This window comes from Coptis chinensis, chromosome 8 (genome assembly GCF_015680905.1).
Source record: "Coptis chinensis isolate HL-2020 chromosome 8, ASM1568090v1, whole genome shotgun sequence".
NCBI classification, from domain to species: Eukaryota; Viridiplantae; Streptophyta; class Magnoliopsida; order Ranunculales; family Ranunculaceae; genus Coptis; species Coptis chinensis.
In genome coordinates this window covers 83,125,094-83,149,045 of record NC_141463.1, presented here as the reverse complement: position 1 = coordinate 83,149,045, position 23,952 = coordinate 83,125,094, and the positions used below count along the sequence as shown (strand labels likewise).

General features: G+C 34.4%; 1 long non-coding RNA gene across 1 annotated transcript; it reads left to right on the top strand.

The window, feature by feature from the left end:
* Positions 1–397: 397 nt before the first annotated feature.
* On the top strand, positions 398–1,354 carry LOC147483561 (uncharacterized). Its single transcript, XR_015205913.1, has 3 exons — positions 398–497; positions 585–670; positions 948–1,354. It is a non-coding gene; the product is annotated as an uncharacterized LOC147483561 (long non-coding RNA).
* The last annotated feature ends 22,598 nt before the right edge of the window (positions 1,355–23,952 follow it).

The window sequence follows — 23,952 nt, the reverse complement described above, 5'->3', positions numbered from 1 at the left end:
AAGAACTCAGTATTAATGATAGTTAAGTGGGTATTAATGGTAATTGAAGTGAGTATTAATGGTAGTTAAGTGGCAAAAACCGCGTACATGTCAATATAGAGGCGTGAATTTGGTTTTTGCCCTTAATTTACATAAAACTCCTTTGTCAGTATGTTGTAATTGAAGGGTATAAATGGAAATACAAAATTAAATGACGAAATAGTCCTTTTTAAAGACATTGAATAATATTTTTTTGTATTAAATTAGGGGTATTAGGCGGTAGAAAAAAGGCTGGTCTAATTTAAAAGGCCAGGTTAATTATGGTGTATTTTACTAATAGAGATTGTGGAATTTATGGATGCCAGAGTTTGCTCGGCCACTTGTACCTTTTATTGGTGCTAGTTATCCGCTTGTTAATGGCTACGTGATTTTGGTCCTTTTCTCACATTTCAAAAACTGCTTTCAGATGCCGAAGGGGACAACCTGCGACAAGATACACCTGAAACTTTTGAGAATAGGTAGGCGAGATAGTTGTTGTCTTCTAGAAAGCTTGTTTCATATCCGCTTTACTTCTTAAACTGAATATTCCTGTCTCTGAAAATCAGAGAGGCCATATTAGCTGCTGTTCCAAACTACGATGATCCTTACATTAAAGTTCCTCAAGTCGTGAATAAGGAATGATACTATATAGGTACTCTCTTTTTCTATCCTACTTCTTCACATTTTTTTTCTTTTTATTTGATTTATGTCTTTATTTGTTGACATGGGCCTAATCATTCACAATGGTTCTTGCGCTCAAACAACTTTTGCCATTACATACCTTGGTATAAAGACGAATATTTGTTTGATCATGAGAAAATTATGATTTTATTGATGTACCTCTTAGTATTAAGACTGCCCTGATCTAGAATTCTGTTATGAATAGGTACCGCTATTATTCTTACATAGTAAATATCAATTTTAAACAGGCAAGAGGTGGTCGATTCAGTTAGAGAAGCTTTTTCAAGGTAGCATGTGCATCAAGGGTGCCAAATGCTTTTTTGTTGCATTCTATGGGTTAAAGATAATCTCATTGCGTAACTGGGTTTGCAGAAATGTGGGAACTATGGTGTTCCTTTCCTCCATTTTACATTCAGTTGTAGTACCTAGTTGTATACATCAATAGGTTGTGGGTGAAGTTTCGTGACAAACTTGGGAGGCAGCTCCACTCCATCTTTTAATGAAGTTGCTGGAGGGGGTTTCTGTTACTAGATTTCTACACTCTTGCTAGGGCAGCTTTAGTTGAATTTAACTTTTTACTATTGTTTCTTCAGTCTGTAACATTAGTATACTAGCTAAACGTTTTTTGAGAATTATTAATGCAGTAGTTTCACCACTCCTCTCAACTCATCATTTACGGTAGCTCTTATTAGATGTACAAATGATGAGAGTCATAGGCACATAGCACTGATTTGCTGAAATTTTTACAAATAATTTCTACTGCTGAAGTATTCGACACTTTCTTAAAATGGTCATTGGCATGTGGTGGCTCAGTCAATTGAACTGGATTATTCCATTATCCAACGTCTGTTTAAAATTTCAACACAAGCAGTGTGTCTTTCTCCTTTTTTACTTTTGAGTGATTATACAGAAAGGTTGGCCTGACTGCCTATTCCTCAGGTGAACGATCTAATGTTTTGCCCGACTGACTTTTCTTTATCTGAGATAGATGCGCTGCTGTTCAGAAATTAAACAAATGTTGTTCCCACTTCCTAGTGACTTTGCTAGGAGCCTTGTATGCATATACCAATCCGGCAATCCTTCAATCAGCCACGCCTAAAAGGCTGGTTAGACCCATTTCAGAAATGGCACAAGTAGCTTGCTTCAATAATATTTTTAGAAAGAAACTAGATTTTGGACCCGGGCATACGCCCGGGATCTATTGAATATTTTGTATGCTGAAAAGGCTTTACAAGATGTCTCACACAAATTTTGTATCTTTGAATAGGCTATCTCAATTTGATCCCTTAGTTTCAAGTACTTAAAGCACTATAATCGTTGGTCATTAACGTATTTTGGTTTATTTTCAATAAAATATATTATGATTCAAAATTTGCCACCGTAATTTTTAAATAGAATTATCTTAAACTTGATCTAGCTTGTATAATAGTTTTATTAGATTTATGATGATTTAGCGGCAAATTTTCGAATCAGAATATATTTTTATTGAAAATAAACCGAAGACGTTAATGAGCAGCGATATGCATGGTGCATAAGTACTTGGAAACTAAGGATCAAATTGAATAGCCTCTTCACTTTTGTGGTTTATAATATTAATCCGTAATTTTCAAATGAAATTATCTTAAACTTCGATCTAGCTTGTATAATAGTTTTATTAGATTTATGGTGATTTAGCGGTAAATCATCACTATTTGGCTTACGTACTAATGTGTACAAATCACTAAAACAGATTGATTGTTTCTATATCCTCAAAGAATACATTACTCCCACTTGAAAAGATTTATCACATGAACGTGTCCTACGAATGAATGAGTGTCGTTATATTAAATTATTCTAAAAAATATTAGCAACTATGCATAGCTATGAAATATGAAAATTATATTAATTACTCATTTAAATTTCTTGCACCACTCTCTATAAAAATAAAGCATCAAACCTTGATAAAACTCATCGACTTCTTTTTATTGTTAGGTTTAATATTAGAAGTTTGATTGAAGTTTTGTGAGAATGCCCAATGTGGCGAAGATAATATTGAAGCTACTTGAATAGCAAGACATTCCCAATCACAATAAAAGAATTATAATAAACACTACTTGAAATGCAAAATTATATTTGTCGAAACATTTATTCCCCCTACATATAATACAAATATGTTTTAGGGTTATTAGTTCAATGCATTTGCATCAAGTTTCTGATTTTCCATTAATTATTCTTTGATGTTAGTTTAATGTATTACGTTGCATCCGGTTTCCAATTTCTCATTAATTATTCTTTGAGGTTAGTTCAATGCAGTTGCATCAAGTTTCCGATTTTCTGTTAATTATTATTTGAGGTTAGTTCAGTGCAATTGCATCCACTTTATGATTTCTCGTTAGTTATTTATTAAGGTTAATTGAAGATAGTTGCATCCGGGTTTTAGATGTTTCGTTAATTAGTATTTGAAATTAGTTCATTGCATTTGCATCCGGGTTCCAATCTCCGTAATTACTCTTTGAGGTTAGTTCAATACATCCATCCAGGTTTACGATTTCCGTTAATTGTTTTTCTAGGTTAGTTCGATAGTTTACAATTTCTATCTGAGTTTGCATATATGTAAGAGTCTTTTTATAAACTCACTTTCGTTTTAGGTTCCTAATTACTCGTAATTACTTATGTGAGAAGGCTAAAAAAGCGGACATTTATGCTTTGAGGTTAGTGTGATGTAGTTACATCCGACTTTCGATTTCCAGTTAACTATTTTTTTAGGTTATTTCAATACATTTACATCCAATTTTTGATTTTCCGTTATTTAATCTCTGATTTTAGTTTAATGCAGTTGCATCCAATTTTTGGTTTTTCATTAATTATTCTTTGATGTTAGTTCAATGCAGTTGCATCCAATTTTCGATTTTATGTTAATTGTTCTTTGAGGTTAGTTCAATGCATTTGTATCAAGTTTCCGATTTCCCGTTAATTATTTTTTGAGGTTAGTTCAATGCAGTTACATCAAATTTATAATTTTCCATTAATTATTCATTTAGGTTAGTTCAGTGCAGTTTCATCCATTTTTCAATGTTTCGTTAATTAGTCTTTGAGATTAGTTCATTGCATTTGGATCCAGTTTCCGATTTCCTGTTAATAACTCTTTAAGGTTAGTTTAATATATCTACATCTAGTTTATGATTATTTATGCTTTGAGGTTAGTTCGATGTAATTATATATGGTTTCTAATTTCCTGTTAATTATTCTTTTAGATTATTTCAATGCATTTGCATTTAGTTTCCAATTTCCCACCAATTATTCTATGAGGTTAGTTCAATGCAGTTGCATTCGGTTTTCGATTTTCTGTTAATTATTTTTTGAGTTTAGTTTAATGCATTTGCATCCAGTTTCCAGTTTCCCATTAATTATTATCTAAGGTTTGTTTGATGTATTTGCATACCGTTTCTGATTTCCTGTTAAATATTTTTCAAGGATTTGCATCCAATTTCTAATTTCCCGTTAGTTATTATCTGACGTTAGTTTAATGCAATTGCATCTAGTTTCTAATTTCTAGTTAATTACTTTTTGAGTTTAATTTATTGTATTTGCATAAAGTTTCCGATTTCCCGTTAATTACTCTTAACTTTGAGCTCAGTTATGTATTTGAATCCAATTTTCGATTTCCTTTTAATTATCCAATGTGGTGTGTAATACCAATTTCTATTGATCCATCTGTAGTGTCATTGCAAACATGACAGAAAATGTAAATTATGCTTGATTTACTATGTGGGATCATCGAAGATTATCTAGTTCTTGATTTCCCATTAATTATTCTTTAAATTATGCATGACTCACTATGTGGAATCTTCAATGTTATATTAATTATTCTGAAAAATATTTGCAAATATCTTGGGAACTATTATATATTAATATTATATTTATCATTCAACCAAATTTCTTATAACGTGAAAACCTCACTCTCTATTAAAAAAAAAGAACTCGGTCACCTTTGATAAAACCGTTCAACTTCATTTTGTTGTTTAATAAAAGAAGTTTGATTGAAATTTTGTGAGATTGCCTAATAAAGTGAAGTTTATATATATTTAAGCTACTTGAATAGCAAAGAGTTCCCAATCATACGGAAATAGATAAGATAAACATCATTTTAAATATAAAACTATACTTATCGAGACATTCCCACAACATATAACCCAACTATGTTTTGAGGTTAGTTCAATGCATTTGCATCCAGGTTTCGATTTTCCGTTATTTATATTTTTTGAGGTTAGTTTAATGCAGTTGCATCCAATTTTCAATTCCGTTATTTATATTTTTTGAGATCGATTCAATGCGGTTGCATCCAGTTTCGATTTCGTTAATTATTCTTTCCTGGTTAGTTCGATTGCATTTGCAACCAATTTCTAATTTCATGTTAATTGTTCTTTGAGGTCGGTTCAATGCATTTGCATCCAGCTCTTGATTTCCGTTAATTATTACTCATGAGATTACTTTAATGCATTTGCATCCGGTTTCGATTTCTCGTTTATTATTTGATAAAGTTGCATTTGCATCTAGTTTCCGATTTCCCGTTAATTATTGTTTGAGGTTAGTTCAATGAATTTGCATCCAGTTTCCGATTTCCAGTTAATTATTTCTTGAGGTTAGTTCAATGCATTTGCATCCAGTTTATTTTTTGAGATTAGTTCAGTGCAGTTGCATCCGGTTTCCGATTTCTCGTTAATTATTTTTTAAGATTAGTTCCACGCATTTGCATTATATTTCCAATTTATAATTAATTTTTCTTTGAGGTTAATTCAATGCAATTGCATCCAGTTTCCGATTTCCCGTTAATTTAATATTTGAGGGTTAACTCAATGCATTTGCATCCAATTTCAGATTTTCCGACAATTTTTTTTTTTTTTTATGTTAGTTTGATGTATTTGCATCCAAGTTTTGATTTTCCGTTAATTATTTTTTGAGGTTAGTTTAATGCAATTGTATCCATATTCCAATTTTCTATTAATTACTTTTTAAGATTAGTTTAATGTTTGCATTTGCATCCAGTTTTCAGTTCCCCATTAATTGTTTTTTGTCGTTAGTTTCATTCAGTAATATATATATATATATATATATATATATATATATATATATATATATATATATATATATATATATATATATATATATATTTTTTTTTTTTTTTAAATATTTACATCCAAATTCTTTTTTTTCCGTTAATTTAATCTTTGAGGATTAGCTCAATGCATTTGCATCCAGTTTTCGATTTTCTGGCAATTATTTTTTTATGTTAGTTTCATATATTTGTATTCAAGTTTTAATTTTCAGTTAATTATTCTTTGAGGTTAGTTTAATGCAGTTCTATCCATATTCTGATTTTCTATTAATTAATTTTTAAGATTAGTTTAATGTTTGCATTTGCATCCAGTTTCCGATTTCCCGTTAAATATTATTTGAGGTTAGTTCGATGCATTTGCATCCAGTTTTCAGTTCCCCATTAATTGTTTTTTTATGTTAGTTTCAATCAATATTATATATATTTTAAAATATTTGTCATTATTGCTTTGCTGTTATTTTATTTTTTTCATTTTCTATTATATATTTTGTGATGTTATTTTTTGTATAATTGTTTTTAACTATGTTTTGAAGCCGTGTTAAGGATATATTTGAAATAAGTTGGTGTTTTATCATAGACACTAAAATTGTATGATTTGTAATAGAGAATTAGTTTATACAAATCACCTATTTTTTTGCAATTGTTTTTATTTGATCAAATATATAAAAATTGGAATACTAAAAGTGTTTGATTTGTAATAGAAAATTATTTTCTACAAATTATCTATTTTTTTAGTATTTTTTTTTTATTTGATCAAATATATAAGAATTGGAAATACACTCAAACTCTCTAAATACAAGAATTAGAAATATACTCAAATTGTCCAAAGAGGTTCAATATACGTAGGATTATAGGCTATTAGAAAATACTATCTTTCATATTAAAATGCCACATAGGATAGAGAAAAAACTAACTCTCATATTAGAGTGCCACATAGGAGAGAGAAAATCTTCTTTTAAAGGTCTCTACTTTACTATATAGATAGTAGATCTTGCGGTCTGCCCTTCAAATCTTGTATCGGGTTCTACAGCAGGCATGCTCTGCTCGTGAATAGATTTAAGAGGAATGCTAATAAGCCGCTCCAAAATTCAATCCATTATGAAAACAGTTGTATGTAGCATGAAACATCTTAAATCCCAAAGTTGGGAGTGCTTAAGGATAATTTACAACTAAGACTAGTGAATCACGCATTTGAGTTCAAAATTCAGGATCTGCATCTAATATCATTACATTGTTATAAATCTACACAAACATCCTACACAAACACGCCAAAATCAGCCCAGTTGGCGTGAAGGTGTACACCGGCCGATATATATAAGTCACTAATAGCATCTTTAGCAGAGCAACCAAAAACACCAAAATTTTGAACTAAAAACACCAAACCAAAAACACCAAGCAACAGCCGGGAGCAACATAAAAAACACCAAACAACTACGGCGGTTTTGTCAAAACCAGCCATATATAATCCATTCGGTTTTGTCAAAACCGCGCCACTAAGCCCAACTGACAGGCCCAAGCCCACGCGGTTTTGGCAAAACTGCGCGGTTTTCTGAACACCGCGTGCTACTTTTATATAAACAGCTCCAAAGCCGCGCGGTTCAGTCACTTTCACCTCTTCTCACAATCATAAAACCCTCTCCTTAGTTTAAAAAAAAAAAAAAACCTACCTAAACTCTTGAAATTTTATATAGATCCCTTTGAACCTTTTGACGGTGATGATTGGCATTACACACATGACATTGGCGATGGGGGAGAAACACCCGAGGAAGTACAATACGGTGGGGGAGAAGACAGTGGGGGAGAAGAACCCGAGGATGTCGCACCGACTGATAGACATCTCTATGTACTGGAGTATCAGATGAACGACTTCGATTGGCAATTTGCACCTGGAGAAGCACTTGATATGGAAGTTGTGTCTTCTACACGTGATACAAAACACGTGTCGAGTGCAGTGGCTAATACTCAGGTAATTAATTAGTTTTGATTAAATATTTTGAATATTAATTAGTTGAGTTGGACCAATTAATTATTTATCTTATCACGCATTATTTTTTTTTTAATATCGAGCATGTTGTTGACTATCGAAGTTAGATCGACTTTTACTTGGTGTTAGAGAGTGGTGGAAGGTTATTAGGAGTTTGGATGAGTTTGTACATATTAGAGATAGTATTTTGTATACACCTTTGGGTATTTTGATTGATCACGGATTATGAGAAGGCTGATTGGGCGGGGTCATAGCTTTAGTAGAAAGATGGTGGAGTAGAACTCATACATTTCATTTTTCTTGTGCGGAGTTAGGGTTCACACCACTAGACTTCACTATGATTTCTGGGTTGAGTATCGGTATAGGCCAACCGATACCTTTTCATACACATTATGAGAATATGGATAGTATGCTTATGAGTTTTCCTCGTTTGGGTGCGGATGCTTATGATTCTTCTGGGATTAAGCTATCTCATATTAAGAATCACGCAGAAACCCCTCTTGCATCCCCGATACACGAAAGGAGTTAGCTTTGATATCTACCGGTAGTGAGGTGCTGATTAGTATGTTAGGGCTTTTTTGATGTTTTTTATTGGGCATGTTTTGTTTCCCAATGGTCATTCTACGGTACGACTGGGATATTATGCTTATGTATCTGATTTGCATACTATGAGGGATTATGACCTGGGTAGCTCAGTATATGCCACATTGATATCGGCGTTAGATAAAGCTTCAAAGACATTCTAAGTAGAAGTCCTCAGTTGCGGATTCACGGGACTTTTAGAGATTTGGTTTTATGAGTACTTTTCGATGTCTTTGTCCTAACATAGACATGATTCATGATACTCGCCCTAGATTTGCTAGTTGGTCAGGGCCTCACTTGACTCGTAACAGAGGGCATATTAGGAATAATATTTGTATGGCTCGTGCTCAGATTGATATTAGATCATTGTCATCTATTGAGTGAAGACCTTGGCGTTTGTCTATCGCCTTTGACGATCCAAATGCATACAAAGATGCTTGTGTGTTGTCACGTCCGCGAGTTGTTTTTCCGCGACGCGTGGATCGGGTTTGAATGTTGTGGCGGCGGATGTTGGAGGGCGGATGACCGGCGTTATGGAGTTCCATGTGCTCCTATGCCGATGTTAGTGATGCAAAGTCGTGGGGTAGAATTCAAGTTCATGAAGTTCATGCCCGGTGGTGGTCCTTGGCGGATCGTCTTCTTTTTTGTTGTTGAGTAGATAGGCGATCGATTATTATAGATGGTGGAACCGGTGTCTCCATGGGTCCTTTGTTGCCTCCCCGTTGGTCGGGCTAGCAACTTCGAAGTTTGTGGGCCTGGAAGGGATGAGACGCGTGAGCTACGTATTCCTCATCCGCCATACGGCTGTTTACAACCCACAACCTCTCGAATGCATATCGGCCCGACTCGGTAATGCGCGGTAATCCTCGGATGTTTGTCGTGTGTGGACCTCGATGGGAGCCTACTTATATTTCCATTCCCCGAGGTGCCTCATGATCGTTTCTCGAGTTAGAGCCACATATTGATCGGTATACCATGGTGAGTTTAATTGTTTTATTTATCTTCTTCATTATATATATAATATGTACTCACAATCGTATTTTTTCTTGGATTTTCAGGTGAGGTTCGGAAAGATATGAGAACCGGGTTCTCATGTTTGATGGGATGAGGACTGCCTGTATCATTATAGCCAAGAAAGAGAGAGGAGGCATATTCTCGGACATATCGCCAATCCCAAATCGTCGTATGACAAGACTTCGAAAAGCGTATGAGGATATCGCGACAAGTGTACACACTAACAACATCGTGGGATATGAGGAACTTCAGTGAAGTAGTTAACCTCCGTCGCATTGAGAAGATCATCGGTCTCCGGATTAGGAACTTATAGGAGCGACTTTAACGTCCAAATAGAGAGGGAGAGGGATCGAGTGGTAAAAGGCGTAAGAAGAGAGCTAAATAAATTTGATGTAATATGATAGGTTTTGGATTAGTTTGGATATTATATGATTATATCATAATCATAGATTTTGGACTGCATAATCATAATCATAGGTTTTTAATTTCTTTAATTTTTTCGATTTTGAATTACAATTCTTAATTTCTTCAATTGCACAATTGTTAATTTCTTAACTTCTATGCACAACTCATAATTTTTCAAGTTCTATGCACCACAGTTCTAATTTTCAGAAAAAACGCACGCGGTGTTGGCAAAACCGCGCCCATTGAAGCCCAAGCCCACGCGGTTTTGACAAAACCGTGCCATATAAGCTCATTTAGCAGAATAAGCCCACGTGGTTTTGCCAGAACCGCGCGATTTTGCCAAAACCGCGTGAGTGATTTGATACAGCACCAAACCTGGAACCAAATATTGGTCGATTTGGTGTTTGGTTTAGTGTTTTTTTGGTGTTTTCATCAACATGTAGTTCTGCTGAAGTTGAAAAAACAAGCGTGAGAATTTGGTGTTTGATGCTAGGTTGATATCACTGCTAAAGATGCTCTAAACCAGCAGACACCAATGTTATCAAAGTTGCAACAGCACGAATGGTAGGGTTACTACCACAAGAAAGTACGCCAAGACTGATTTCAATCACATTCACCATCGACAACATCAAGAAAATACAACCCCGACCCAATCTCCGAAGCTAACATTCCAAACTTAAGGAATGTGAGATTAATATGAGCTTAAAACCTAAATAAGGAAAAATAGTACAGTGCATATGTCCTGGGACACATTCTTCAAGATACTTCCCCTCTCCCTGATAAAAACAAGTCTTTCCATGACTTGGTGGTGAATTCTTCGCGATTTAAAGGAGTTACTACTGGATCTTGCTTTGTCAGTGACCAAGACATAGTTGCATAGTTATTAATAAAAATTTAACCTATGACTTTGAAGAAAACGCTCACATTAGTTTGGATTTTTCTACCAAATTATGCATAATCTATTTTGTCTTCACTTATAGTGTGGCATGATAATCGATCCATTTGCATGGTCTCTATATTGAGTAAACTAAAGAATTTCAATTGGTTTTGATTCAATCCAGTCTTTCATATTTGGTAATTTTTGTGCGTATATATGGGGTTTTTTTTTCGCTACAAGACAAAATTATAATAAAGGATGGTCTAGATCATTTCTAGCACCATCCAACGGCTACTGAGTAGCCGATTAATCTCGAGATAAGAGAGTTCTAATTAGAATTTTGAAACGGGACGGGACGGATCCCACTTGGTTTTAACAGGCTTTTCTCAAACTAAGTCACGGGTTCGAGTCAGAGCCCAACATTACACCTCCTGAAACAAAATCCCCAAAACCTCAAATCCCTAATTTCTACTAGCTAACTCGACTTTTCCCAATCATGGATTTACAAAGGTTTATCATCAATCTGTACCGGTCTAGGAACCATAGAAGAAGACTATAATGGCGAAAGAATCGGTTATAATTGGTTCTATGATTTAATGGATTCCTTATGCTTGGTCATCTGTTCAATTTAAAGTTGTTAAGCTTTGTTGGTGTGCTTCCATGGGTTCAAAACCTCCTTACGCTCAAATCCAATGTAAAATTAGATGCATTTAGTGTTTAGCTCTATATATACTGCTAATGTTTTAAAATTTTCAGATATTTGTGTTATATATTATGGTATTTTGTTTTGCATTAGTGAGTCATAATGAAGTGGGTTCATTTGATTTACTTTAAACCAATAATTTAAAATAATAATTTAATTATTTTTTGTAATTAACTCAGTTTGTAATTGCTTTGTTTTTTTCAGCCGCAAGTGAGCAAACTGAAAGCGAAGTATCTCATATTGTGCAATATTAGAGGTTTCATTGGATTGAATTCTACATTTCTATTTGTGTATGCTAAACAGTTAAGACAGGAGAAATGGCAAGTGCTATAACCGCCGATCATTTCTAGCGCCATCTTTGGCCGCGAGACACTGATAATTCCTGAGATGATCCATATATAGTGATACATTTAATTGTCAAATGTTGACATCGACAGAAACGGCTCCCATTTGGTTATCACCGACTTTCATGCTTATCAAGTTGCGAGTTCGACCCACAGTAACACAAATATTTATATTTTTGGAAAACTTTTAAATTCGTCTTCTCATTTAATTTTCTCCTTTTCTTTGATTCCCAGGTGTGATTTTTTCAACAGTTGAATCTATCCGTATAATCGAAATAGCACAAAACCATGCTTTTCGAGTTGATTTTTGTCTTTGACTCATGCAAGTAAGTAATTCCCTTTTCACTGTTTTTGTATCTTTTGAATTTTTTTAATTTTGTGTGAGTTCTTGACTGTCAGTTTTCATTTAACTTGATGTGGGATCAAATAAAAAATTATTTATTTATATTTGTTTTCGGGGTCTAAAAAATTAGTAATGCACTAACGCCAATGAAATTTGATTTGATGATCAATTTGCTAAGGGTAAATTTGAAACATCGAGTGTTTCATTTGTTTGTATGATCCATAGTTTTTTCAAGTCTATATAATATTAAATTAAGTTTTCTTCGAAGCCATTATTTTTCATACTTTTTAGTTCTGTAACACACCCAACTTGATTGTTTTCTTTTTGCATGCATGGGTTCTAAAATATACACTTTACTGTACACTCGTATATGTGACAAATTACACAAGCATTTTTTTAATTGTTGTAAGGATAGACTACTGAGTTAGATGATGGGGATACATTTGAGTACCAGGATGTTAAAGTTAACCAAATAATCCCCCTAACTAATTTTGATGTCACAATGATGACTTTCACAATACAAGGCGTGTCAGATGTCAGCTTATGGGATGCAACACAATAGTAACATGTTGTCATTCCACCTTGGTGTTGTCAATTCTTGGTACCATCGTGAGAGTAATTTGTTCTTCATGGTGGCACATGACAAGATTTAGAGACTCTGGCTGACATCACAAAGCTAAAGTATAACAGAAATGTAGAAAGCTGTATTTTGCAGGGCGCGAGTTGCGCTCAGATATAGTGTGTATAGGGCGCGACCTGCGCCTTAGGCTTTCGAGATGTCTAGTAGCTAGAGTACGACCCGCGCTCTTCTCTAGCCTAAACAGAGCGCGACCCGTGCCTCGTGTTTCTTGTCGCGCTCTTCTCTAGCCTAAACAGAGCGCGACCCGCGCCTCGTGTTTCTCAAGCCACCGAATTGTTTTGTTTCCTATTTTGTAAACTCTATATAAACAATTTGTAATCTCTTTAGAATTCAATCAAGTAAATATACACTGAATTGAATTGAATCCTCTGGTTCTACATGGTATCAGAGCCAAACCATTGAAATCCGCTACAATGAATCCTTGAATCTTAAACCCATTATTGAATCCTTGAATCTTAAACCCCTCTCACAAAGTTTTATTTTTTATTTTCTTCAAAACCTAAATCATTTTTTTCTGCAATGGCTGAATCTGACAACAATTCTTCAAGCATCATTCATCACCACTACGCCCCACAAGACAACTAAGCGTTCCCAAAAACTGTTCTATTAGATGAGTCCAACTATACCATATGGGCTCCTTTCATGCGGATGCGGATTGGAGCAAGGGGAAAGCTTGGTTATTTGACTGGCGAAAAGGTTGAACCGCTTATGAATTTGTCCGAATATGAAGTTTGGGCCGATAATGAAAGGTAAAAAGCTAGCTTATTAATTCTATGGAGATTTCTCTTATGAACCGTTATATTCGTCTTCCTACTGCAAAAGATATTTGGGAGGCTGTGGAGAAGACCTTCTATGATGACTCTGATGAAACTCGAATTTTTGAATTGAATACGAAGTGCTTTGAAGCGAAGCACAATGGGAGACTTATTCCTTCCTATTACAACGAATTGGTGGCTATGTTCCAGGAGATTGATCAGAGGGTGACCTCCCAGAATAACACTGTTGAAGTTGTAGTCCATGAAACGTCCACGATGTCCAGAATGCGTGTTCATATGTTTTTACGTGGACTAGATCAGGAGTTGATAGGGTTATATACTAAAAGTATTACTTTTGTATTAACTCTAATTCTTTTATATTTTGAATGAGAATCATATGGGCAAATGTTATGCATATTATATATATTATTAGTTATATGCATGTGTCTAATACTTTATGTTGTAGATGATATGATGTGAACACACATAAGATCATATCATTAGTACCTTATAAAGTATAAGTAATCATTCACAACCTAGATGGATTTGGACAAACCATTGGTACGGTTGTAGTATAATCTGGTATTAGTCTATCTTGACTATAGGATTACACTAGTATACTTTGTGTGTATTGAACATGACCAAGTGAGGTTGTTTCTCCTTATACTGACTATATATATAAGAGAACAAACGCCTCTGTTATTATGGATGCTTGTCCTTCTAATCCGGATATAATAATGAGCACTTACGTGCATTGTACATTACTTTAAATCGTCAATGAGTGAGATTCATTGATGAATCAACAAACTCGATGGATTGGGTAATGACATTGTATGTAAGGTGTGCTGTTGATTATAGAAGGAATCTGTGTCTCGCAAGAAGTCGGGTTGATGATGTCCCCTTGAGGAGCTCAAAAGATTGTCATGTAAACCCCGGTGGATTTATTCCGACATGACAATGAGGTTGAGTGGTACTACTCAAGGACATAAGAAGTTGATTAATGTAGTTGTCATTAACTTGACTTAATCAACGAAGATTCGATATCTTAAACACGGGGAGATCAACGAGCATATAATATGGAGCCCATAAATGTTGACACGTAATTTGGGATTAGGGCGGTAGTGCAACAATGGCCTTTAGTGGAATAAGCCATCTGTTGACGGACTTGGGCCGTGTGTTCGGTGCAAACATGGGAAGTCCAAGCCCGTCAGGATGCCCAACCCTAATTTCTCCTCATGGTCCCTGTTGTAGCCTATAAATAGAATACTCTTTCTCTCTGGCCGAAATTGATTATTCACTGGTTCTGAAAAAGAGGCAAGAAAAGTAGATATGAATTCGTTTATGATCTTGAGAGAAAGAAGGGGATTGGTAGATCGTTGTCCACACAACGTCCAATCTATTCTAAAGGAATACAACAGAAGATCAAGGGGTTGATTGTTGATTTTGGATTTTATAAAGCTTGGATTCTCAGAGTTATCCAAACCGGATCTAAAAGGTATGTTCTCTATCACAAATCGTGGACACCCATTGATTCCGCTGCGCGTGGTGTTCGCGGTTTGTAGAAATATTTGCATTCTGAATAACGGTTCCTACATAGATCCCACAACCAGAACGAAGTAAACTTGATCCTCGTGTGAAGAAGTGTATTTTTGTCGGTTATGTAGAGTTTCAGAAGGGGTATAAGTGTTATGATCCGATTACTGCCAAGATGTATATATCCCTTGATGTCTCATTCCATGAATCAGACCCGTATTACTCAGAGGGAGTTTCCCAGTCTTCCCTTCAGGGGGAGAGTGGCGGTGAAAGGAATCCTGATGTCTTTGGATGAGTTGGAACACTTGGAGGAATGATTTGAAGTTCCTGAAGCAGAAATTGATCCTGTAACAGTAGAGACAGAAGCCCATGATCCGGATGTATCTGAAACTGTAGTACACAACATTTTCCCTTATACATCAATAACTGAAGATCTCGATCAGAATGCTCTACCTCAGGTACCTCTTATAACCTTTAATGAGTCTGTTGGGGTAGAAAGTCTTGATCCTAGACAATCACAAAGAGCTAGTAAGGGAGTTCCTAAGAAACAATATGAACCAGACATCAAAGCCAATACTAAATACCCTATAGCTAACTCTATGTCTAACCATAGCCTTTCTGAAACCCATGCACTTGTCATAAATCAATTGTCTACTGTATCTATTCCTAGTAACGTGCAGGATGCTTTGAAAGATTCAAAATAGAAAAAAGTAATGAATGAAGAATTGGAAGCCCTTCAAAAGAATGTAACATGGGAGGTAGTTGATATGCCTGTTGGAATGAAGACTGTTGGATGTCGTTGGGTGTTTACCATGAAACTTAATGCAGATGGAACTATTGATAGATATAAGGCGAGATTGGTTGCCAAGGGGATACACAGTTATGGAATTGATTATGAGGAGACTTTTCGCCTGTAGCGAAAAAATCAATACAGGCCGGATTTTAATTTCACTTGCAAAGAAATAGAGATTGGCCCTTGCACCCGGCTTGATGTGAAGAATGCATTCCTGAATGGGAACTTGGAGGAGGAAGTATACATGGATATGACTCCAAGTGTGAAGAACCATCCCAAAGATATTGGGAAGGTGTGTAAATTGAAGAAGGCTTTGTATGGCCTGAAACAGTCTCCAAGAGCTTGGTTTGGAAGACTTACACAGTCAATGAAAGTTTTTGGGTACAAACAGAGCAATTCTGACCATACCTTATTTATCAAACACAAGGATGGTAAGATTACAGCTCTAATTGTGTATGTTGATGACATGATCGTTACAGGAGATGATCCGAAGGAAATAAATGAATTGGAAAAGTATTTGTCGAAGGAATTTGAAATGAAGGATCTAGGAGAATACATTATGAACAGTCTTTTCCCATAACAGGCCTTTGATTCACCTATAACATTGATGTATGATTTTAATTTTAATTTTTGTCATATTTTTCAATTCCGCAAGTTTTTCTTTTCTTGGTTATTTATTTCAAGTTCTTATGCCTTTCTTAACTCTCAAATTTAATTTGCATTTCAATTAGGTATTCTACAATTTACTACTTCGAGTCTTCGTCCTGCTATTTTGTTAGAGCTCTTTTCAAACCAAATGAAAATTTTCAGGTATAACATTTGGTTCACTTATGTTCTCAGAGCTCTCTTAAACCATCATTTCAATTGTGACATTTTTTAACTTTGTGTATCAATTCGTACAGTCATTGGTCCGGGGTGCATTTTTATATATAACGGAGGATAGTAGTGTGCAACCATCTGAAGTTGTTCCAGGACCTCCAAATTAATTTAAAGTTAGTACCAACTAAGGGGAGAAGGAGATAAATCAGGAGCTCAGTAGAGGAGAGAAAGTGAATATATATATATATTTCCTGTGGTTACAAGAATTAGTCCAAGGTGAAATTTTACGTGGACTCTTATTTAATGTTTAATGAGTTGTTTTTTTAGCTTTAGAAGTAATTTGTGTTATGTATAAATGTAAAATTATAAATATGAGTAGAGTTGATTTTATGATCTATGAGAATTGTATTATATTATTTTGATTTTTAGGTTATAACAGGATTTAGGTGTTTAAAATGTTGAAAATACAGAGAAGATTCTGCCGGATTTTATATTTAAAAATAAGATAAAATAATGATGCTTCTAATTCCAGTCTCTCTCCCCTCAATTGTTATTCATTCTCATACGGGTTAAATTAATCAAGGTGTAAGGGGTATGTGTAATGAGTTGGTTTGTGAGAAATGAAATGCATAGGATTGTCATAAGTTCACTTTAGTGTATGCATGAAATGATTTTAAAGTGTAAAACTACTAGAAATGGTTATAGCATGGAGATGGTCATTTGGAGAGTTATTTAAATGCAATGTGTCTTGAGTGTCGACCGCACGGGCATTAACTAGTACATAAAACCATACAAAAATGACCGCCACAATGGTTGGTTACAGTTGATTGTGTATCCAAATACAGATCAACTCGAATCTCACTACAGAATTGAAGTGGCTTTTTTAAATTTGTGCGTATTCATTTATCATTCCTCTTAATTTTCAAAATCTAATGTCTTGCAAAAACTTCTCTACAATTTTGTGATTATTAATGATCATTATCATTATTATTTCTTGTTAATGTATTCACATTTCGTGAACATTTTGGTGAAATTGATGCTGGCAAAATCTTTCACTTAAAATGGGGACTAGTTAATAGTGGCAAAATCTTTAACTTGAAATGGGAACTAGTTAATAGATATAGCTTAACAATCCGAATCATCTCGACTCCAACTGGATATGATGGAGGTTGGAGCACATAATTAAAAAGAACGTTGATGCAAAAAATAAAATAAAAAATGTAGTCCGTACATTCATGAAAATTAAAGTAATTGAGATTAATAATTTAGGGAGGGTTCAACAACAATGTGAACATAAATTATATACTAATTTTGGTGATAACAAAGATTAGAATAAACTTTTAATATCGGAAAAAAAAATAATAAAAAAAAATCAGGAACGAGATCTAAGTAGATGCTATTTTTTACGGAAACCGACTATTAGGCTTATGGACTCTACAAAAAATCAGATTAAAGGTAGCTCAAAGTCTGGTCTACGTTTACATATATATAGACATATAGTACTCTCAAACTTGGAGCGCAATCTTCAGTCTCAACTTGTATATCTCTTGCTCAGGCTTATTCATGGCGTCAAGGTTGCAATCCTCTTTCCTAATCCTTGTTTTCTTCCTTTCAACTATCTCAGTTCTATTTCTATTGGCAAAGGGGGGATTTCGATAAAATATTATTAGAAGTTCAAAGGATGACCTCGAATATTCTATTAGCACTTCTGGTGATACTTAATTATATGATTGAAGGAAATAAAAGCTTTATTTATGTTAGCAGATCTATTAATACCGATGATTTCATGTTGAATGCGATTAATCCTTTTGATCTGAATGAGTATTCCATTACTAGAATTGTTCGTTATGGTGGTATATATTTAAATTTGGTGCCAAGGAGGAACGGGTTTGTAAAGGAGGTTCCATCACTTGGTTTGATGATGGTTTCTGGGTCCTTCACCCAGGACGAGTATATGGAGAATAAAGATCTAGGGTTTAATTGTTTTTTTACTTTTATTAGACTAAAATGTTTTTGTTGTTTATTATAACACCCCGTCTTTTTATTTTATTTTCCTATAATAATAATAATAATAATAATAATAATAATAATAATAAATAATAATGATGATAATAGATAAAACTAAATATATGATAACTATCAACTTAGGGATAAAAGTCCCGTAAGTAAATAGATAAGTGTTATCCTTGTTTTTCGGTGAGGTTTTTAAAACTAATAAAAAAGGAGTTTTCTCACGTAGAGTTTTTGAGGAAAAAACATAGCGAGAGTTTTATACAGAGGAAAAAAAAGAAAAAGGGGTTTTACTGAAAGAAGAAAAGGAAGAGTTTTTATGTTAGCTAGCTGATAGTTGGAGCGCGCTACGGGTGAGTAAATTTTTACGTTTTTTTTAGATTTCTTGTTTACTGTAGATTGTATAGTACTGTTCACATGCTCACATGTTCATTTAGTGTATACTGTTCACATGCTCATTTAGTGTTAACTGTGTATACAACTTGACTATCGTTGAAGAACCGGCTGTCTCCGGAAAACTTGTCTGTAACCAGTGATACAATGAGGGTAACAAATCGATCATGGTTGCTGTAAACCAATTTGGTCGATTTATGTATTGGCTACGCGCTTTGGCATTTTTGCCAAAAGAACCACATTGTCATGAACTTTTATACTATTGTTGTACTATTGTGGTGGGGATTATTTGTTTTGATTTGGTTGATGTCGGGGGTTTAGAATCGGTGGTTGGGTGTTGTTGGGTTGAAATTGGGTGTGCTATTGAAGCTCCAGAGGAGCGTTAATGGAGGCGCGAACTCAAATTGTACTGTTTAATTTTGTTGTTTGTTTTGGGTAGGTTATGATGTGGTTCTAGTATGGAACTGTGTTGGTGATGGAGATAGTGGGTTGGGGGGGCTGTTGAAGCTCCAGAGAAGCCATTAATGGCGTCGATCCCGATTTTCATAGTATAAGGGAATTGAGATTGGTTGGTATAGGTATATAGGGGTTTTCTCAAGGAACCAAACCGCTGGGTTCAATAGTGGTGGGGAGTGGTGGTTGTGGTGGCTGTGGTGGTAGAGGCGCTGGTGAAGGGAGGAGGAAGAAGAAGGGAAGAAAACGTACTGTTCTTTTCTTTTTAGCTGGGCTTGGGCTGGAATATGGCATGTGGGCTTAAGTGTTTTAAACTTTAGATTTCATTTTGGGCTTAAGTGTTAGACTTTGGGCTTAAGTGTTAGACTTTGGGCCTTAGTCTTTGGGCTTTTGGGTTAGATGAGTTTAGGTCCGGTTGACTGCTGTTGACCTGGCTGGTTGACTGTTGTTGACCATTGGAAGGTTGACTTTGACTGTTGACCAGGGTTAACTTTGACCAGTTGACCCAGTTTGACTTTTAACTCGGATTATGATTTGGGCTATTAAGATAGGTCAAGGGCTATTAGCATGCTTGGCTTTAGGCTAAGACCTTTCTATATATACGTGTGTACATGTATTAACTACTATGTGATATTTCAGTCTTTTATGATATACAACATTATGACACTTAGACATCCATGTAATTAATAACGCGTAAATCAAAAATACAAGAAACAAGATACTCCTACGTTCTCTGAAATAATTTATGCAATAAAGTTCAATAATGCGTAAACAAATTTACTGTACCCTTTTAGAACTCTCCACGCCTCAAGTTTTGGAATTGAGTTTTATGACTGATGATGTCATATGTTAGGTGGACATTTATTGAATGTGCCATAAATGGCCCGTTAGCGTTATATATGGGTATTCATTGAATATGTCATGAATGACCCGGGTATTCATTGAATGTGCCATGAATTGCCAGATTGTTTGGACTGCCCTAGAGAGGAACTAAGGTATTTGCCTTGCGGGTTAGTTGTATTCCTTGAGTGTACGGGAATGTAGGGTTGGGTATTCCTTGAATGTGGCAGGAATGACCCAGGGCATTCATCGAATGTGCCATGAATGGCCCGTTAGTGATATGATAGGTATTCCTTGAATGTGGTGGGAATGACCTAAGGTATTCATTGAATATGCCATGAATGACCTGAGTTTTTATGCCCAAAGAGGCTGTGAAATATGTGTATGAAAGCCCAGAGATGGCTATGATATTGTGGTATTCGGTGGGAGAGGCACACAGGAATGTGTGATTTGGCAAATGTGTGGAGTGTAAATCGTGGAGTAGGTACTAAAGGGTGGGTGTGTAAGAAAAGTAATTGATTAATTGATAAGAGAAATTGATTTGAGTGTGCGAGTGTGTTTGGGCTTACTTTTGAATACCTATAGGATATCTACATATGTTATATATAAGTCCTAACTTTCTTTTGCAGGAGGGTAGGACTTAATAATATTTTGTGCAGGGACGCGGTCCTACCCTTATACAGCATTGGATATCGGTAAGTTTTAATTCAATTACTTAGTTATTAAAATGAGTTATTATAATGAGTTATATAATGAAAGTTTTGCTTTGGAAGAAACTATGCCGGTTGAGATTACGGAACTACCTGTCTTCCAAGCTGGGAATAATTAAGTTATGATAGATTTAAAGTGTTAGTTTGATAAGTAAAGACTGGAAATGTTTATATGCGGTTAGTCTACTCATACCAGCAAATTCCATTTTGCTGACCCATGTTTGCTTTGTTTTGGCAACGTGGGTGTGTTCTTGAGAACATAGGTGGACGGCAGTGGAACCGCGACATGTGATTTGGATTCTTGCCTGGAGCAGTCCGTTAGTGCTTTTATTAGGTCCGATTCTTATTGGAAGGATGTAATAACGTAGTTTACATTTTCAGCATGACATGAGAATAAGATATTGAAGACTTTTATTCTTAGAGTTGTTTGATATTCTGTTTGGACGGAAGATAGCTTAATAAAATGATGGTGGAAAACTCTTGGGATTATTTTTATTTTCAAGTTGTTTCTTTTATGATGTGGGTTTTAGGTTTTGACATGTGTTGTATCCACCCCGTCATAGCATGGGTTTTTAGACAATTGAACTGGGTGATGTTTGAGATATTTATATTTCAAATATTCACTTTGTGATTGTTTAAAAATTCGGGCTGTGACATTTATTTAGAAAGATCAAAGTATTTTAAAACGTCTGTCCTAGTTTAGAAAGTATCCTACTTTTATGTGCACCAATTTTGTAACAATATCCAATTTATCAATTAGAGTTCAGAGTTTTAATCTGTTTGTGTGTGTTTGTTCTACTTAATTTATGTTTGTAATTGAGCGGAACACAAACAAAGTGTCTTTATGGTTAAATATAAAAATAATTTCTACCGTTTGGAGTGCTAAAATTGACGATACAATTACATCTACAGTCTATATACTAAAATAGAGACCTCTAAAAGATATTTTTCTCTCTCTTAATTAGGTGACACTTTAATATGAGAGATAGCATTTTCTAATAATCTACAATACCATGTGAAACATTTTCTTGGAGAGCTTGAGTGTATTTCCATTTTCTTTATATTTTACCAAATAAAAAAATTTGCTAAAAAAATAGGTGAAAATAGGTGATTTGCAAAAGTTAGTTTCATATTACGAATCAAACACGTTTAGTGTCTATTATAAAGCACCGACTTATTTAGAAGTTTGCTAGATCTAAAATTTTGATAAAATCAGGTCGTCCCCCTTTTTACTTTTGTCAAGTATTTAATATAAAAGGGTACTTGACAACTCATTCTACTGTTCGTATGCATCTTCAATATGATTTTCCTTACAATTTTCCAAATCTGCTGCTAAACTTACAGTTTTTTTTATTAGTAATAAAAATTAGAAAAAGAAATAAAAAGATAAACAAAGAGTCTATCATTCATTCCCGGTGTTTCACTCTCTACTTGTGTTTATGAATTTTTATTTTTAATTTGATTGCAAAATTTCATCAATAATATTTAAACTTTTTTGACGAAACTGATAGTCCGTCTTTGGTGGATTGCTAACTCAACATGCTAAAAGAAACACATGTAAACTCTTTGATATATATGGACTTAAGGAGTCAGAGCATGTACCACTCAAGAGCATTTCCCTTTGTGGCGATAATTTTATTTCTGTTAAATATTGTTGTAGGAGTTGATGAACAAACAAACAATCTTAGAAAGTGTTCTATCTATGTCCTATATAAATAATATTTTATTTGTCTATTTCCTTACTTTTATTGCAATATATTTGTCACTTTTTAGTATATATTTTTATTTAAATATAAAAGAGAGAAGAAGAGAAACAAAGAGTCCATCATTTCGGGCAGTGTTTCACACATGTTTTTGGATTGCAAAACCTCATCAATAATATTCAAACTTCTTTAACAAAATTGATCGTCTTTGGTGGATTGCTAACTCAACATGCTGAAAGAAACACATTTATGGACTTAAGGAGTCGGAGCATTACCACTCAAGAGCGCTTTCCTTTGTGGCGGCAATTTTATTTCCGTTAATAAATACCGTTGTTGTAACTTGTAAGACCCCAAATTATTTTTTTATATTATTTCGTAATGATATTTAACATTTCGGAATTTTTATATTATTTATGGGTCAACGGGCTAGTAAATTTGGGCTTGACTTTTTGATAGAAAAAGAAAAGAGGGAAAACAAGTATTTTTAATTTTTAAGTTTTGTGCAGAGATTTTTAATAGTTGGAAAGTTTTCAAAAGAGATGTTAATATAAGGTATTAATAAATATAGTACTGTTAATAGAAAATAATATTCCATAGTTATGAATAGGGATATTTAGTAAAATCGAAGTTTCTAAAAAAAAAAAGTTAAGCATAATATATGGTAGATAATTTTTGGAATGGAATGACTTATCATAAATTCAGGGTTTTCAGAAAAACTAGGTTGTCTTAAGAATTAAACTATTTTAACTAAAAGGAAGAAGAAGGAGAAGGGGCAGATTCGTGCGTCATCTAGCTAGCTGGGGATTGGTTTTCTCGCGTGATTCTAGATATTCTTTTTTGCGATACGAAGGTGAGTAGATAATATCTTTCACTTAAATTTTTCTATTTTCTATCGAAAGTTTTGTCGAAACATCAAAAACAAAAGGTTTACTGTTTATATAAAACTGAAGTTAATACTGTGATAAGCTATTCTGTGTCGTTCCATGTTTTTTGGCATGCTCTGTCTGCGAAATTGTTTGCGTAGGTTGAACAAGGGAATTGATAACAATTTGAATTTACTTGACTCTAATGTGATGGTTATTTACTGACAAAAATTTGTTTAGTTAAATAATAATTGGGTTTTCGCAGGTTATTATACTGCCTTTGTTTTTGGTTATGTGAATTAAATTGTTTTGGTTGATTAAAGGTTTGATGTTTGGTTGATGTCGGGGGTTAAGGGAGGGATGTTTGGTTTAATGTCGAGGGCTGTTGGAGCTT